Source organism: Myotis brandtii, unplaced genomic scaffold (genome assembly GCF_000412655.1).
Source record: "Myotis brandtii unplaced genomic scaffold, ASM41265v1 scaffold618, whole genome shotgun sequence".
Classification (NCBI taxonomy): domain Eukaryota; kingdom Metazoa; phylum Chordata; class Mammalia; order Chiroptera; family Vespertilionidae; genus Myotis; species Myotis brandtii.
This window is the reverse complement of record NW_005370354.1, coordinates 3,566-20,940: the sequence shown is the minus strand read 5'-3', so window position 1 is coordinate 20,940 and position 17,375 is coordinate 3,566. Positions and strand designations below refer to the sequence as shown.

Genomic DNA, 17,375 nt, shown 5'->3' with positions numbered 1-17,375 from the left:
GGTCCCCGCCCAGGGCCTCTGGTCACTTTGTGGGACTCCAAAGGCCGGAATCGGTGCACGCATTTATGCTGCGCCTTTGGTGTGAACGCTTAACAGCACCTGGGCGCGGCACGCCAATGTGTATTATTTTCTTTAAGATTTACGCATCCTGACTTCTGCTTTTTGAATAACAATGAAATGCGGCTTTTGTGTACCCGCGGTTCTCAACCTGTGGGTCGCGACCCCTAAAAATACATCCTGCATATCAGATATTTACATTACGATTCATAACAGCAGCAAAATTGCAGTTATGAAGTAGCAACGAAAATAATTTTATGGTTGGGATCACCACAACATGAGGAAGTGTATTAAAGGGTCGCGGCATTAGGAAGGTTGAGAACCACTGGCTGTAAACTGAAAGGAAACGAGGCAGACCTAGGGGAGGAAGATGCTTAGATTTTTTCCTCTATAAAAGGCTTTATAATTTATATCCCACGCCATTTCATGGACATCTCAATTATAACTGTGGTTCATATTTTCAAAATTTTAATCATTTAAAATACATTTCATTTGTCTCTTAAATACCCAATTGTGACCATGCTATGTAAATAATAAAACCTTTTTATTTTTTGCCTCCCAGTGGAATTCCATCATCAGTAATTTTTTTCATGCTTCTCTTTTCCACTCACAAATGTTAAATGACTACACAATTGTCCAGTAATAGACATACAATAGTTTCGTTTGCCCATTATTTATTTCTGAATACATACCTTCTTATCCTCCATTGTTTTATACAATCTGTAATAAGCATAGAATGTGGACACTTGGCCCTGTTTGGGGGTATATTCTAAAGGTAGAATACTGAATTCAGGATGAATATTTCTTTCCAAAACATCACCAGCAATGCTAGAGTATGCATTTCCCTCTATTAATATTTCCTTTACAGATATTTTATTAACTTGAATTTCTTCTTTAATTACTAGTAAATTTAAGTTTGGCGTATGAATAATTGTACCGTATACTTTGACATATTCCTCCAACATTATCCACAATTTGTATTACTGTCTTAAATTCTTCTAGGTTACTTATGCATATGCAAACTAATCAGAATATAGCCATATTCTTTCTACACTCTCCCTATTTTTTAATAAAAGATAGCATCCCATACTCACTGTTCTGCACCTATCTCTTTTCACTTGGAAATCTTCCCATATTAATATATAGAGAACTTCTTTATTTTATTTTAAACAGTTGTATTGTTTCCCACTGAGTGAGTGTGTCCTAAACTATTTAGGGAGTCCCCTACCCATGGACATTTAGCTGGTCCCAATTGCTTCCTGTTGTTTCTGGGGAGATGGCAGCAAGGTCCAGAGGCTTGGACCACTGCTGTCCTCCACCAAATCCTTCAGCGAGTTTTCAACATGTTCAGCATAAGAGGTTGGTTGCAATGAAATTAGCCTGGAGGAAATCTTCACTGGATTTGATCAGCATTCGGACGTCCTGGAGACCTGCTTGGTGTCAGAGCTGGGGATGGAAGGACTCTCCTAAGCCATGAAAACTCCATACTGGACCTGAAGATGTGCTTCCAAGGACTCAGTCTCTCTATGGAAATGCAAGCAGAGAGCTGCTGTACCTGGGAATTTGTGAGAGGAAGAAATCATGGTACCTTTCTCTTTTTTTATCAAGCTTCCAAGAATGATTGACAGCCATGGAATCAGTTCTGTGCTCTTAATAAAACAATTATTGCCCTAGCTGTTTTGGCTCAGTGGATAGAGTGTTGGCCTGCAGACTGAAGGGTCCCAGGTTCAATTCCGGTCAAGGGCACATGCCCGGGTTGTGGGCTCGATCCCCAGTAGGGTGTGTGCAGGAGGCAGCCAAACAATGATTCTCTCTTATCATTGATGTTTCTCTCTCTCTCTCCCTCTCCCTTCCTCTCTGAAATCAATAAAGAAATATATATATTAAAAAAAAACAATTATTACGAACCAGTGCAATTCATCATTTCAAAAGACTATTTTTTTCTGCCTTCATCATGAAATAAATTAAATTTGTCACAATACTTATTAGTAGTGCTACTGAACCACCTCCCAAAATTCAGTTTTGTGTGCCAAATACGCTAGTAAGCCAAACTCTGTGACACTGGCGGTTCGAAATAGAGAAAGGTTTCAATTTGGCCAAAGATAAAGGACAGGAGAGCTATCTCCTCCTGTTTGACAAAGAAACAGGACATCAGCAACTTTATTGTGAGAATAAGGGGTGCGGTGTTAAAGAACCAAGATTCTGCATAAATATTTCATAATTGTGTGTCAGATATCTTTAAAGCAAAAAGCAGAAGCTATACATCTTGTGACCATCACCATTAAGTTACATTGTTTTGTGCTTAACTAGTTGTATTTTCTATTATCTCAAGCAAAGTGTACTTTTACACATTTCTCCTAGAACTTGCTTAGTAGGCGCGCCTTCAGAACATGACCAACATTTTCTTAATCTTTGACTCTAAGCCAGAGGTCCTCAAACTACGGCCCGAGGGCCACATGCGGCCTGCCGAAAACATTTATCCGGCCCGCCGGGTGTTTTTGCCGCCGCTGTGTGCATAGGAATTTGTTCATAGTTTTTTTTTAAACTATAGTCCGGCCCTCCAACGGTCTGAGGGACAGTGAACTGGCCCCCTGTTTAAAAAGTTTGAGGACCCCTGCAAGCTATGTGACAACCAAAGCAATTGAAACATTTAGTTAAAGCCTACACCTATATCTCTAGACTCTATCATATAATACCTAAACATGTTTATTGTTAACTGCCAGTTTCAGTAGTATTAAGCCACTATGAGTTAATGCATGCAGTACATAAGGGGCACCAACCCAGCGTAGATGGCCTTTTAATATACAGATCTACTTAATGGTCTATTTTACTATATTTATTGTATTTCAATATTTTCTTGCATATCATGTTTACCTTTTCTTACATATCACGTACATTTACATTAAAAGTGTTCCCCTTTATATTTTTAAATTTTCTTTATTATTTGAAGTTTTACTTTCAAAAGCTTTTTGCATGTTTATTTTTAATAAATCAGTGCCAAGACTGATTTTGCAACTTCAACTGAAGGATGGAGGTGCAGTTCATTCATTTCATTCAGGCTATACGTAATACTTGAATATCTAAATCACAAGTTCCATGACTACCTTCAAATTTTTAAAAAATGAAGAAAATGCGCCAGCCTCTCTCAGAACTATAGAAAATGTAGGTCTCAGATGGTAAGAGAGAGAGAGAAAAACAAACAAACAAACAAAAATATATAAAGTACAGACCCAGACGCCCACTTCCTAGAATGACCGGCAAAGGCTTGGCAGGACTCTCTGCCTTCACTGGGCAGCCTTCGGATTCCTGTTACCAGACTGAAGGGGTTCGTTTGCCTACATGCATCAAAGCCCAATAAGATACGAATAGGAGTTTGCAGCCAAGAAAGAAAGGATTTATTAACACGTTAAGCGCCCAGCCTGTTTTGTCTTCCAGACGGAAAGTATAGTGTCAGTCACCGGTGACTGACATGGGGCTTAACGTGTGAAGGAGATGGGGCCATGCCCGGAGTCACAGGTAGCTCCTGCTCAAAGACCTGGCTTCCCGATGGCTTCCAGGCGATGGATGACATAGGGAAAAAATCATTAATCACGGTGACTAATGGAGTTTGGGCTGTGGTCTCTACTGAGTGGTTGGTGTTAGGGTAGGGGTATCTAACCATTGCATCTGGTCCTGATGTCGGCCATGCAGTTGCTCTGTTCAGTTTCGTAAGGATTTGTTCTGTGGGACTGTTCTGCTTTCCAGGGTCTGGAGCTAAAACACAACTGAGGTCAAGATATTATGTTTCACTCTGTCTCAGTAGTCAGCAGACCCAGGGCCTTGTTCCTAAGACTATTGGTTGTGGAGCAGAACCTCATTGTCCTGAGGACTTAGTGATTAAACAACAGAGAGGGAGGTGAATGAGGCAAGGGAGGTGATGGGGGAAGGGGATGCAATAAGAATAGGACCACAGTTGTTTAATGATTATTCACCTTGCTAACTATAGGTAAGAGGCTTTCCTACAGACCCTGGGAAACTGGAGGATGTGCTGCAAGATTAAAACAGAGCTGTAAAAAGTAAGAGATGCCTTGGGGCCCGGATGAAGCCATTGCTCAAAAAAAAAGTACATTTTGAGAACAGACAAGGACAGGATTTAGTTGCTGTGCCTAGACCCTGACACCCTCCGGGAGTTTTTGCCTCAGGAATGCTGACCATTCTCAGGTCCCAGGAACTGGCCGAGCTGGGTTTTGACAGCATTGAAAATGAACTACTAGTACTTTGTTATGGGACTTCAAGATCCCGGAAGGAGACACACAGGACCACAGACCCTGCAGGCATTCTGCTCCTCCTCCCCGCTTGCCTGCAGTTTTCTTCCTCACCCCTATATAATCAGCCTGCTAGTCAGGCAGGTGAATTTACAGGATGACTGCTGCTCTCTCCGTTCTGCCAGCATTATTGGAATAAACAATCATATAATATGACTCATTCTTGTCTCTGCTTAATTTGGTTCAAGTAGTGACAGGCGGTCTGGACCCGTTTTGTGTCTGTTTTCAAAGGGCCATGATGGAGCCCAGGTCTCTTTGTTCCCTAGTTCAAGTTCTGTTATTCTCATGTGCCCCCTTCCAAATCTCTGGCTATCAGTACTGCCCTTGGGTCTGGGCAAGGGGGGTCCCTGACCTGGGCTCAGAACTTTAGAGGGACCAGGAGGCTCTGCCTTCCAGGGCCCACCTTCCCCCTACCTGGTCCCCTTACAGTTTAGACCAGCCGTGGGCAAACTACGGCCCACGGGCCGAATCCGGCCCGTTTGAAATGAATAAAACTAAAAAAAAAAAGACCGTACCCTTTTATGTAATGATGTTTACTTTGAATTTATATTAGTTCACACAAACACTCCATCCATGCTTTTGTTCCGGCCCTCCGGTCCAGTTTAAGAACCCATTGTGGCCCTCGAGTCAAAAAGTTTGCCCACCCCTGGTTTAGACTATTGTAACCGAAAATTCCCAAAGAAATGCAGGGCAAGGAGAGATTTAGAAAAGGAGAGACCTCATTCAGGTGAAACAATTTGCAAAGAGGACAAACACAGCCTTCTGTGGAAACTGAAAATATACTCCACAGAGGCAAAGTGGGAGACTGCCTGTTATAGAGAAAGATCCCACCCATCTTCCCAACGAGTCCAATTTAATGCAAATGAGGTTTCCAAATTCATACAGTTCTAATTGGTCTGAATCATCCAGTTCTGATTAGTCAGTGTCATGCATTCTGGTTGGTCATCACAGAGCAGTTCTTATTGATTGGTATAGATGCAAATGAGGATACAATTGTGCTGTTCTGATTGGACAAGACATGCTTCAGTCCATTGGTGGAATGACAAAACCAGGGATTCCCCCTGTAGTGATTGACTCAGACTGACCCCTACGGGGAGGTAACTTGGGGCTAAATGTCTCACTTTAGCCAAGAACAATTTTCAGAGGGTTTACACAGGAGTGACGTCAGCCAGGAGTTCCATCTGCAGTTAGAGAAAGGGAGATTTGAATGGTGCATCAACATGTCTAATATAGCCCGGCCAGGTTAGTTCAGTGATTGAGTGTCGATCTATGAACCAGGAGGTCACGGTTCAATTCCCAGTAAGGGTACATGCCTGGGTTTTGGGCTCAATCTCCAGTCTGCAGCGTGCAGGAGGCAGCTGAACAATGATTCTCTTTCATCATTGATGTTTCTATCTCTCCCTCTCCCATCCTCTGAAATCAATTTAAAAAAAATTTTTTAAATGTCTAATATAAATGCCAAAGTGTTGAATTTCATTCATAGGATTAGAGGAAACAATTGAATCATGGAAATATGACTAGATGTGTGTTTATAAACTAAATCTATTTGGCTCCATTCTTGATGCAGGCACTGCCTTGAAGAATAAAAGCAGAATCTTCTTTTGAGTTTCCCAAGGTGGTGTCTTAAGGGTTGGACAGGATGGTTCCACAGAATAATTTGTAGTATTTCTCTGCAGACATCTTTCCATCTCCAAATTTATACGAAAATAGCACCATCTAAGTCTTGTTACAGAGGTAAGGAATCTCAGGTTTTTTAGGAAGTCTAATAAGATCCTCAAGTAATTAGCCTGCATAAATATAGCCAACTGAGGAGCTGAACAGCATAAAAGGGAAGGCGATGGGAAGCACATAGGCATCAAAGACACTAGCAATGGAAATTTCCTAACAACTGTGGCCTCTAGTTCATTTTGAATGACAAATTTCTTTTTTGTGAGAAAATTTTTTTCCATTGATTTTTAGAGTGGAAGAGAGAGGGAGAAACATCATGTGAGAGAGAGACATCAACTAGTTGCCTCCCATACCCACCCTGACTCCGGGATCAAACCTTGCAACCCAGGTATGTGCTCTTGACCAGGAATTGAACCAGAGATCCTTTGATGCTTGGTCAATGCTCTAACCATTGAGCTCACGAGCCAGGACTTGAATGATGAACTTTTTAAAAAAAATATATTTTACTGATTTTTTACAGAGAGGGAGGGAGAGGGATAGAGTTAGAAACATCGATGAGAGAGAAACATCGATCAGCTGCCTCCTGCACACCCCCTACTGGGGATGTGTCCACAACTAAGGTACATGCCCTTGACCGGAATCAAACCTGGAACCTTTCAGTCCGCAGGCCGATGTTCTATCCACTGAGCCAAACCGGTTACGGCTGAATGATGAACTTCTTAATGACCTTGTCGTGCACACATCAGGTGCAATTTGTGCAGCAAATAGGCCTCGGCGTATTTGGCATGACTACTATTTCTCCTTTTCTTGGTTATCTTGGAAGCAAGGATCCGAGGGTACTATTCCTTTTTTAAAAAAATGAGTGTTTTGGGGGGTTTTGTTTGTTTGTTTCTCTCCCTCTTCCTTTTTATTCTTTTGTATGGATTTGGGCATACCCAAATTTTCAACTTGGTCCATAAGTTGCAAAAAGGCATAACAGCAGCATTTTGACAGACAAAGTATACCTAAGGACTTCGGCCCTGGGATATTTATTAGAAGTGCTTTATCTGTTGAGTGGATGGGATCATTGAACTGGGCACCTTTGTAACTGTGTGAACGGGAATGATGTAATCAGTGATTTTAATTCTGCATCACACCAAAAAATATATATTTTTGCCAATCTGACCCAAAAAATAGGTATAATTTTGATTCACTCATACTAGCTGGCCATTGTTGGCTTCTGCCTTTTTTTTTTAGACTATCTAAGGCAGCAGTTCTCAACCTGTGGGTCGCGACCCCTTTGGCGGTCGAACGACCCTTTCACAGGGGTCGCCTAAGACCATCCTGCATATCAGATATTTACATTACGATTCATAACAGTAGCAACATCACAGTTATGAAGTAGCAACGAAAATAATTTTATGGTTGGGTCACAACATGAGGAACTGTATTTAAAGGGCCAGAAGGTTGAGAACCACTGATAAGGGGAAAAAATTCAGTGCATTTGATGAAATAGGTATTTAGTGATCTAAAAATTCTTGCGGTACATGGGTTGAAAATCGCTGATGTAGATACTAGGAAGCCAATGGGTGGACTTCCATAGGTCATATTATCTATTTTCACAGCCTTCCATAAGAAGTGCCCTCCACCCATGACATTGGGACCTGGAAGCTATGTTGCTGTTGCCTATAGCTGGTAAACCAGTGTGAGCCAATCAGAAAACTAGTCTTAAGAATTTGACTCAAGAAAGCCAGAACCTTAGACTCAGGAGTCAAGTAACATTAATGGAATGTTCTGAGGTCGCTGGAGGTTAGGTGATTCTTACCTCTTATCAGGCCTTATTGCTTAACTCTGACTCAGATTCTGTGAGATAGCATAGTATTCCTGTAATACTTACCTTGCAACACATATTGCTGCAGATGGTCACATCTTCCTAGAAGCATGTATGTATTTTTTGAGGATAAATCATGTCCTTTTAATAATGAAAATACACTTTAAAAATGTTTCAGCATAGATTTACTTATCCATTTTAAATTTCTATTATAAGCATATACTTTATGATATGCATAGTATTTTATAACTGCAGTATATATTATAAATAAAAATAAACATACTGTATCTGAGATGTGTGCTCAAGAGGAGTGAATTATTGAATACCTGTATCTCCATAATCCTCAGTACTCCGGCTTAAAGACATGGGTGGACATTCTCAGGGATTCAACATATATGTTAAAAGCTGAAAGTTTTGTTTTGGTCACAAAGAATAGCACAAGACTTATATACATACAATTTTCTGGACATGTTAAGTGTACCCAGGAGAGTTAGGTTGTGTGAGATGCGTGCCCATAGCATTGAGTAAATGTCACAATCCCCTCCCCCAAGGTGGCTGTTGGCTGTCAGGAAAAATCAAGAGCCCACAAATCACCCCTTCTAGACTCTGGGTTCACAGAGAGCCTCTGCCCTGCTCACCTAGAGACCAAAGGTCAGAGTGTCACCCGGCTCAGCCAGGTCAGCAGCACTTGCCAGGTCCCCAACGGCCCTACCCTTTTCCTTCCTGATGGCCCTGGTGATACTCACCTGCAACTCCATCTGCTCTCCGGGCTATGACAGGCTCAGACCCACAGTCTGGCTAAAAGGGAGGCCTTGATTCTTCTGGTACAAATGAGGAGAATCTTCCCCTTCTCCTGCCTGAAGTAGAGAAACGACTTTGGGTTCCCCCAGGAAGCCTTTGGCGGCACCAGTTCCAGAAGGCTTAAGCCAGCTCTGTCGTCCATGAGCTGATCCTGCAGACAGTCCACCTCTTCAGGAAAGACAGCTCGTTTGCTGCTTGAGATAAGACCCTCCGAGAACAATTCTGTGCTGGACTTTATCATCACTTGGAAGCTTGTCTGATCCAGGAGGTGGAGATGGAAGAGACTCTACTGATGAATGAGGACGCCATCCTGGCTGTGGGGAAATAATTCCAGAGCATTGTTCTCTACCAGCGAGAGAAGAAACACATACTTGTGCTTGGGAGACTGTCAAGAGCAGAAACCATGAGATCCTGGTCTTTATCAGCAAACTTGGAGGAAAGATTAAGGAGTAAGGAATGACACCTGGTTCAACACGGAAATGATTCTCACTAACTGACAATATCACACTTCCTCCTGTTCTCCCATGTCGAACTCCCTTTTGTTTCTGCTGTAATCATGACATGAATGAAATCAATTTGTTAAATGTTTTCAGGAATATTAAGCCATATCATGTTCAACTCTACAGGCATTAGTGGCTTAGAGGCCCATGTGGATGTATTTCTTTAAATATTCAATTATTTTGCCCAGCTATAGTGGCTCAGTGGTTGAGCACCGACCTATGAACCAGGAGGTTATGCTTCAATTCCCAGTCAGGGAACGTGCCTGGGTTGTGGGCTCGTGCCCAGTGGGGCACATGCAGGAGGCAGCCAATCAATGATTCTCTCTCATCATTGATGTTTCCAGCTCTTCCTCCCTCTCTAAAATCAATCAATCAATCAATCAATATTCAATTATTTTTATTTATTTATAAGATTTAAATTGTTTTTGTTTATATAATATCAGGTACAGGCATCTTTATGTTGTGTTATTATAATAAAATATGTTCTTTATATTTAGTCAATTTATGTATATTTGCATATATTAAATGTTTGCCAAAGTAAACTTCTTATTCTAAAAAGAAACACCAAACCAGATTGTGCAACTTGATTAAAGAGTGGATGGCACAATTCATTTGTCCATCATATTACATTAAAATTATAAGTATGGACTTTCTCTAAGCCAGGTTCTGCATTGCCCTCATGATATACAGGTGAACATGACAAATACAATACAGTTCATGCTCTCTTATATCTTTGATTTTTGTGGAGAAAGAAATTTAACACAATAATCAAAATTAGTATCAGGTATATAAATGCTATAAAAACAAATGAATTCTCTCACCAGCCGCTAGAGTGAAGAATGCCAGGAAATACAATGTAGAGCAGTAGATATGCTCTACAATTGACTGGTAGACATCTAAGTGCAAATTTCCATTGTCAGTAGGATATGTATTTGCCATTTATAAGAAATGCCATGGGTAGAGGTCCCTGTGTGGCAATTGTAAGCCAGGAACATAAGTGGTCATGTGGGGAGACAGTATAGAGTGATAAAGAGCCTTAAACTTGATTCTGAGGCCCTTCAGTCTTTAATGGGAAGGGAGAGAAGAGCTACAAAGGAAACAGAGGTAGAGGGCCATTCATTAGAAAAACAACAAGAGAGAAAAGTGACAAGAGTGTATTTAAGAAAAAAAATATGCTCTGAAGAACATCAGTGCATTTATGGAAAGTGTGGATTGAAACTACCCACTACATCATGAAAATAAGTGGCATTGGTGACCTTCATGGTTGGTGGAGTTAACAAGCAGTCTCATATTAAAGTAACTGAAAGTGTAAGAGACGTTAGTGACTCTGAAGTGGAGAAGGAGATGGTGTGGGATCCGGGAAAGAATGTGGGTTAGTTTTTCTCTGAATAGTTTTTCCTTTTATGCAGTATATATTTTTAATAAGTGCGTTCATGTTGTGACTTCCTTAATGGTAATTTCTCATGTCTTAGTAATACTGCTTTGTATATGTGAGTTGCTCAGTTTTTGTTCATTTGTTAGGCAGGAATAGGTAACTAATTCGATCCTTCATCGAAATATCTAATGACTACTAATAATATGATTCTAGGAATTATGGGCTTTATTAATTAAGTTCTTTAACTACAACAGCTTTGTAACACATTCCTCTTTCTAGTAGAGCTAGACATGATAAGGATTTCTTCATATGATGCGTTGGTAATTTTTCTGAATGTCATGAATATCACAAGTGCATGAGAATCTCAAGTTACCCAAAATATTATGGACATTAAGACCGAAAGTGGGCTCTGGCCAGTGTGGCTCAGTTGGTTGGGATCATCCTGTGCACCAAGAGATTGCAAGTTGGATTCCTGGTTGGGGCACATGCCCGGGTGTTGTGCTGGATCCCCAGTAGAGGGCATGTTTCTCTCATTGATATTTCTTTCTCTCTCCATCTCCCTGAAATAAAAAATAAAAATAAAAAAATATTTAAAAAAAGAAAGAAAGTGGAAAACTGGACAATGCAATCTCTTTCTCAATACTTATGGTAAATAATGGTCAAAATCAGCTAAAAATAAAAAATACACAATGGAAATCCACAGTGCAAGAGAAAGTTGTGTATAATTCAGAAGTATAGACAGATTTAACAAAAATTTTTTTTCAGAAAACTCACAAAAAAGTATAACCCATAACTCACCATAATGAATTTTTTGGAGAGAACCAAGATGGCAGCATACGTAAACACCAGTACTTGCCACCTCCCACAACCACATCAAAATCACAACTAAAATGCAGAACCATCATTCAGACCCCCTGAAATCTGGCTGAATGGAAAGTCCTACAACTAGAGAAGTAAAGAAGAAAGTACATGGAGACTGGTAGGAGGAGTGAAAGCACGAACAGGAGGGTCAAACACCAAAATGTGGCATATTTTCAATCGGAAGGGATATCTTGGCTGCGGAGGCCTCCTTTGAGAAGCAAGGGGTCCCAGCACTACACCAGACCCCCAGCCCAGGGTTCCAGAGCTGGGAAGAGATTAACCAAAGATCTTATATACATACCAGTGGCCCAGTGCATGGATCTGGGCACATGGAAAGGAAATTAGAAAGTGTTAGAAGGTGGCTGGCAGGGCGGGGCGGGACTGGGCAAGACAGGCTGGACACCCCCTGGAGCCAACCTCCTGCAGTCCCTAGGCTGCTGGCCGCACCTGGGGCAGTGCTGCAGCTCGAAGGTCCTCTGCAGTGAGCAGGATCCCTCCAGCAGGTGGGGTCCCTCAGCCTGGCCTTCGGGGATCAGGCCGAAACCAGCAGTCAGACATCCCCCGAGGGGTCCCAGAGTGCAAGGGGGTACTCTGCAAAGTTGCTGTCATACAGGGTGTGAAACGCGACTGCAAGTGTGCAGTAAACCAGATTCAGGGCCGACAGTGCCCCAGCAACAACATAACCCACAGCCGAAGGTGAGGCATTGGGCTCCCTCCTCTCTGGTTCCAGGTGTGTCACCTGAGAACTGCCGCTGCCAAGTCACCGCAGCTCAGCAGATCCTGTGTTGAGCATCTGCCCCCTGGTGGTCAGTGCGTGTCATACCTACCAGACGGTAGGACAGTCAGGTGGTCACCTAGCCTTTTATATATATAGATATGCATTATCTATGAACACGATAATAGCATGGTGAAGGCCTGGGGTGGGGTTAATGGGGATTGAAAGGGTGTCAACTGTAATACTCTCAACAATAAAGATTATTTTTTTAAAAAGAATTTTTTGTTGAAATTCCATTCTGCTTGAACATTTGTGTGATGTTGAGCAAACCACTTTATCTTTCTAAAGGTCAGTTTTCCCAGAAATCAACTGTTATCAGAAAGGGGATCTGGCCCTGAGCAGGTCTGCCTAGGGCCAGCCAAGGGTGTGGCTTCTTGACCTCTTGCAGGAAAAATTTTACAAAAGGAGTCCAGGTGAATTTTAAAGCTGGGAGGAGTGAAACAAGGAAGGGCTGGGGAAATGAGCCTGGGCTGGGCTGCTTTGGCTCACTAAGAAGTCAGAGAAAATGGGGCCTTGGGGGTTGCCTGGGATGAGGTGCCGCTGCCCATTGCTGTCCTGGTTGCAAGCTTTGTGGGGTCCCTTAAAGTTTAGGAGATGCATGCCTGTGGGGGAAGACGCAGAGAAAGGGAACAGCAGGAGCTGCTCCCCAGAGGGAGAGCGAGTCTTAGGTCCTTTATCTTGAGGGTTTTTATCTTTCTCTTGGAAACAGGAATCTTAGGGGAGCACTCAGGGGAGGGTTTCAGCAGAATATTCATCAGTTTTCTAGGTGCTGCGCCTTCAGGGTTGTGGTATCCACTGATTGGTCAGTGTCAGGGCAGGGGGTCATTAGTCATTGCAGCTGGTCCTGGTGTTTTGCTGCTTTTCTGGGTCTGGAGCTGAACTATAACCCAGGCCTATATGTTCTCTAGGGAGGTGACCTTCTGAATCTGTGGTAAATTCCTCTGCCAGTTTGTTCAGCTGTCTCTCTCAGTCTCCCTGTTCCAATGGTCCTGGCTTACTGGCCTCAGTGGCCTGTAGTAATAACTAAGAAAGGGGAATAAATGCCTGGATAAAGGAGAGAGAGAAGAACATGAGGTTTAATGATTCTGGCCCCTGGCACCAGCCTTCCTTCCCTCCCTCCCAGCATTCCAGAACACATGCCCACATCACACTAGTGTCCTTCCTCTCCAGGTAGAAATCCCCACAGCACCCTTGTCATCCGCTCTCGTGACCTCTCCACCCAATCACACAACTGCTTCCTGGTCCCTGTGGTTGCAGCTGCAAGGTTTCCCTAAAGAGCAGAACGTCACAAGTGAAAAGCGACAGTAGACGAACATTTCAAGGTTTTGCAGAAACATCTGCAAGAGGCTTTCATCAGTGTCCATTGAATATGATGTAAGTGTACCTGTAGCTAAACAGAAACAGAAAGCAAGATCCATGGTGTCCAAGGGAAAATGATACTCCTCATGGGGAAGACAGCCCCCTGGTGGCCAAATGTGACAAAGGCAGCCTCCAAGAGGAGGGCAGGCTTCTGGGAATTGGAGGGACCAGGGTTACTCCACTGCCAGCAAAAAAACTTGTTTCAATTGTCAGAAAATTCTACTCTTTAAAATGATTTAAAAGGAATGTTCTCTACTTTTCCTTAGAACTTAAAGTCAATCAGTTCTATGGACACAGACCACACTGGTGATGTCATACAGAACAATATGGCAATCCATTGGCATTTGAAGTGGAACTTGGAATCCGTTACCACCACACCCTCCCTGCTCAGTGCTCTCATGCCACGGCCACTATGGTTCATAAGTACCATGTCCATTACTATCCTTGTCGTCTGTTAATGGGCCCTTCCACACAAGCCGTTATCTCTAGCTCCTTAAGGTTTTGACCTTGGATTTGTGGTACCTTCCAAATAATTCATTGCTCCACATTGATACTGCATTATAGTGATATTAAAAGGTTTAATGCAAAGAGGGACATTGAGAAGTTTCAATGAGCCATTTCAAAGATCTTAGAACAGTGGTTAGACCACAGTTAGCATGCAATAAAATTTTATCATTTACTGTAAAATATCAATATAATTATTATTTAAATTAAGAGCACACTCTTTTAGGATCATCCAATTCCATTTCTCTCAAATCCAGATTTCTCAAGGCCATCTTCTCCGAAACTGAGTGGATTTATTAACTAGATCCAGGACCCAGACCAGGGTTAATGTCCACTATGCAGCCAGGGAGGGCTCTTGGTCCAGCAGTGGGGGTCGAGGTCTCAGGCTGTTGAGAGCTGGTGGCTGTGAGTCTTCCCTTCTGCCCTCAGAGCTGATCGCATGTGGATTAAATAGCACAGTGATGGTGAACCTATGACACCCGTGTCAGAGGTAACATGCTAACTCATTTTTTTTGGTTGATTTTTCTTTGTTATATGGCATTTAAATATATAAAATAAATATCAAAAAATATGTCTTTGTTTTACTATGGCTGCAAATATCAAAAAATTTCTATATGTGACACGGCACCAGAGTTAAGTTAGGGTTTTTCAAAATGCTGACACGCCGAGCTCAAAAGGTTCGCCATCACTGGCCTAGGCCATAGGAAGATCCCTGGGGAAATGGTGAGCTATTGCCTAGCGGAGTAGATTTCATTTTGGATTTTTTAAGTCGGCTTGGGATCAGGCATAATGAAAAGTGCCGTTCCTCGCTCTTCTCTGTCTAGCGAAGCCGGGCTGGTGGACGAGAAGTGTTTTTTGTGTGGTCTGAGGGTGGCCTTGGACACTGCCCCACAGGAGGGGTGAGAGCTGGCCAGCGTGGCAAAGCTCAGCTCCTTCCAGCCTGTCCCGAGTGTCACTTACTTTGTGCCAGGCACTGTGCCTGCGTCAGAGAGGTCAGCCTGACCCCAGGCCTGGCAGGGCCTCCTGGGAGAGACCGACACAGAGCCAACATGCACTTGGTGTTCCCCTCTGTCTGGCGTATCTGCCCCTTTTGTCCATGCCAGTGCCACAGCACGTAGGTAATGTCACCACAGTGCGACATGCGTTACTAGGGTCAGATACTCGGTGGAAAGGGGGCATGCTAGGCCCAGGTGTGGACTGGCCGGGGTGGGAGGGGCCTCCTGGAGACCATGTGATGAGAGGGATGAGAATACACAGGCCACTGTCAGCCAACGAGAAGGATGGGAAACACCATAATAAACATGTACTCAGAGTCTGTCCATCTGTTCACCTGTCTGTCCATCCATTCATCTGTCCATCTGGCAGACATGGGCTGTCATTGTGTGCCAGGCACTGTGTCCAACACGAAACAACAAAAAGCCCCAAACTCTGCCCTAATCCTTGAGACCTCACACCTCAGCAGGAACAGTCACTCACGCAACCTTGAAGATGTCATCAGAGCTCGGAGTCAGGGGACTGGGCCTATCGGGTGGACTGTTAAGTGGGGACCAGAGAAAGCTTTCAGTGGAAGATGGCGAAGGAGGGACGGGGGATAGCGCAGGAGGAAGGCACGAGTGGGCACAGGCGGGAAGTGGGACCCCTCGTATGCTGGGGACGGGAGGAGAGTCCTTGGCTCTGACAGAGGAGAGACAATGGCTGACATCCGGGGGCCTTGTGTTCCATGACTGCACATGGCCCACTGCAGCCCCATGGCGGGGAGCCACATCCCCTCCCTCCCACTTTACAGTGAGGACACGAAGGCTCCTGCTGGAGGGCAAATAGCTGGTGAGATTCAAACCCAGGGCTGCAGCCTAAATTGTTCCCTCGAATTCATATCCTGCAGCCCCACCTCCAATGGGTGGTGTTTGGAGATGGGGCCTTTGGGAGGTAAGTGCAGTTATGTGAGCTCCTGAGAAGGGGCCCACACAGGGATCAGTGGGTTTAGAAGATGAGGGAGAGAGTGCTCTCTGCCACTGAGCACAGATGAGACGGCGCCAGGAAGAAGGCTCTCCCCAGGAGCCACATGGCTGAAACCTGGATCCTGCCACCTCAGCTTCCGGAAGTATGAGAAATAAACGCCTGTGTCTGGCGGTTAAGCCCCCAGTGCTCGGTATTTCATTATAGCCTGAGCTGACTAATACAGCAGGTCTGTCTGGGTGGATAGATCCTCTCAGCCAACCTGGGCCACCCCAGGTGTGGGCCCCCAACAGGTATCCCCAGGCTCCTCACTGATGACCACCAGGGCCATTCACTCTCCCAGAATGCCCTTGGCTTTGGGGTCCCTCTGAGCTCTCGGGCTTCCCCAGATAAAGCATTTATTCACGGCAGAGCCAGAAGGCCAACCGGAGGCTGCAGAGCTCAGCCCCCCTACCTCTCCCCTCCCCAACCCCGCAGGCTCCCCCAGAGAGCACTCCACTCTTTAAAAGAATCCTTTCTCCTTGTTACCTTCACGCCAAGGTTATCTACTCAAGTCTGTGCGGAGGAAATGAGGCTGTTTGGCTTATGGATACAAATAGATGCTGCTTTTTTGACTTGCAAAATGAGCTCCACCGTGACTGGCTCTAACGTAAGTATGCTAATGCTCAATGAACCAGTTGTCTATTTATTTCTGTTTATGCCTGCAGACCCATTAGCAACTTTATTTTTCTTGTTTTCTTTTGGAATATTAAACGGTTCCAACATATTCTAAAAATTAGTTGATTAGCTAGTTAGGGCACATTTTAACTGCCAGCTCCAATGAACCAAAGGAGAAAATGAAGGTAATTTTGTTTGCAAGGAATGCATGATGCCGAGCTGACTGTTGAAAGATGTACGCGTCAAGGTAATGAGGGCGGGTAATATCTCAGTTTGCATCAGGATGGAAATAACCACCGGCTTTGACAGCCCCGAGCCGAAGGCATCGCCCCCTGCTCATTATGCACTCGCTCTGATTATGAAAAATAGGGTGTTTTCTTTTAAAGAGGAACCCACATTATCAATCAAACTACACCAATTATTTCAGAAAGGGATCACAGCGAAACAGACAGGGGCTTTGCAGCTAGAACAGTGCCTGATTGGCAGGTGGCCTCGCAGAGGGTGTGATGTTTTCATTTCGAGACAGTTGTTAGTATTAATTAGGAACACTAACGAAGTAGTTTATGCAGTGGCACCTAGACAGCCTGCCTTCCCTGTGTCCTCGGGACCTACCTGTGTGGCTTCGTCTTAATGAGCCCGGTCTTAAATGATATCAATGGTTCTCAGGACAGGTCTTGTCCAGCTGAAATTCCAGGGCTCATCTAAGCAAACTGGGTTGTCACGTCAGAGAAAAAGGAGAGGAAGGGAG

At 43.8% G+C, this 17,375-nt stretch overlaps 1 pseudogene; it reads left to right on the top strand.

Moving 5' to 3' along the window:
* The first annotated feature begins 3,557 nt into the window (after nucleotides 1-3,557).
* On the top strand, nucleotides 3,558-9,352 carry LOC102249779 (annotated as a pseudogene).
* Nucleotides 9,353-17,375: the final 8,023 nt, after the last annotated feature.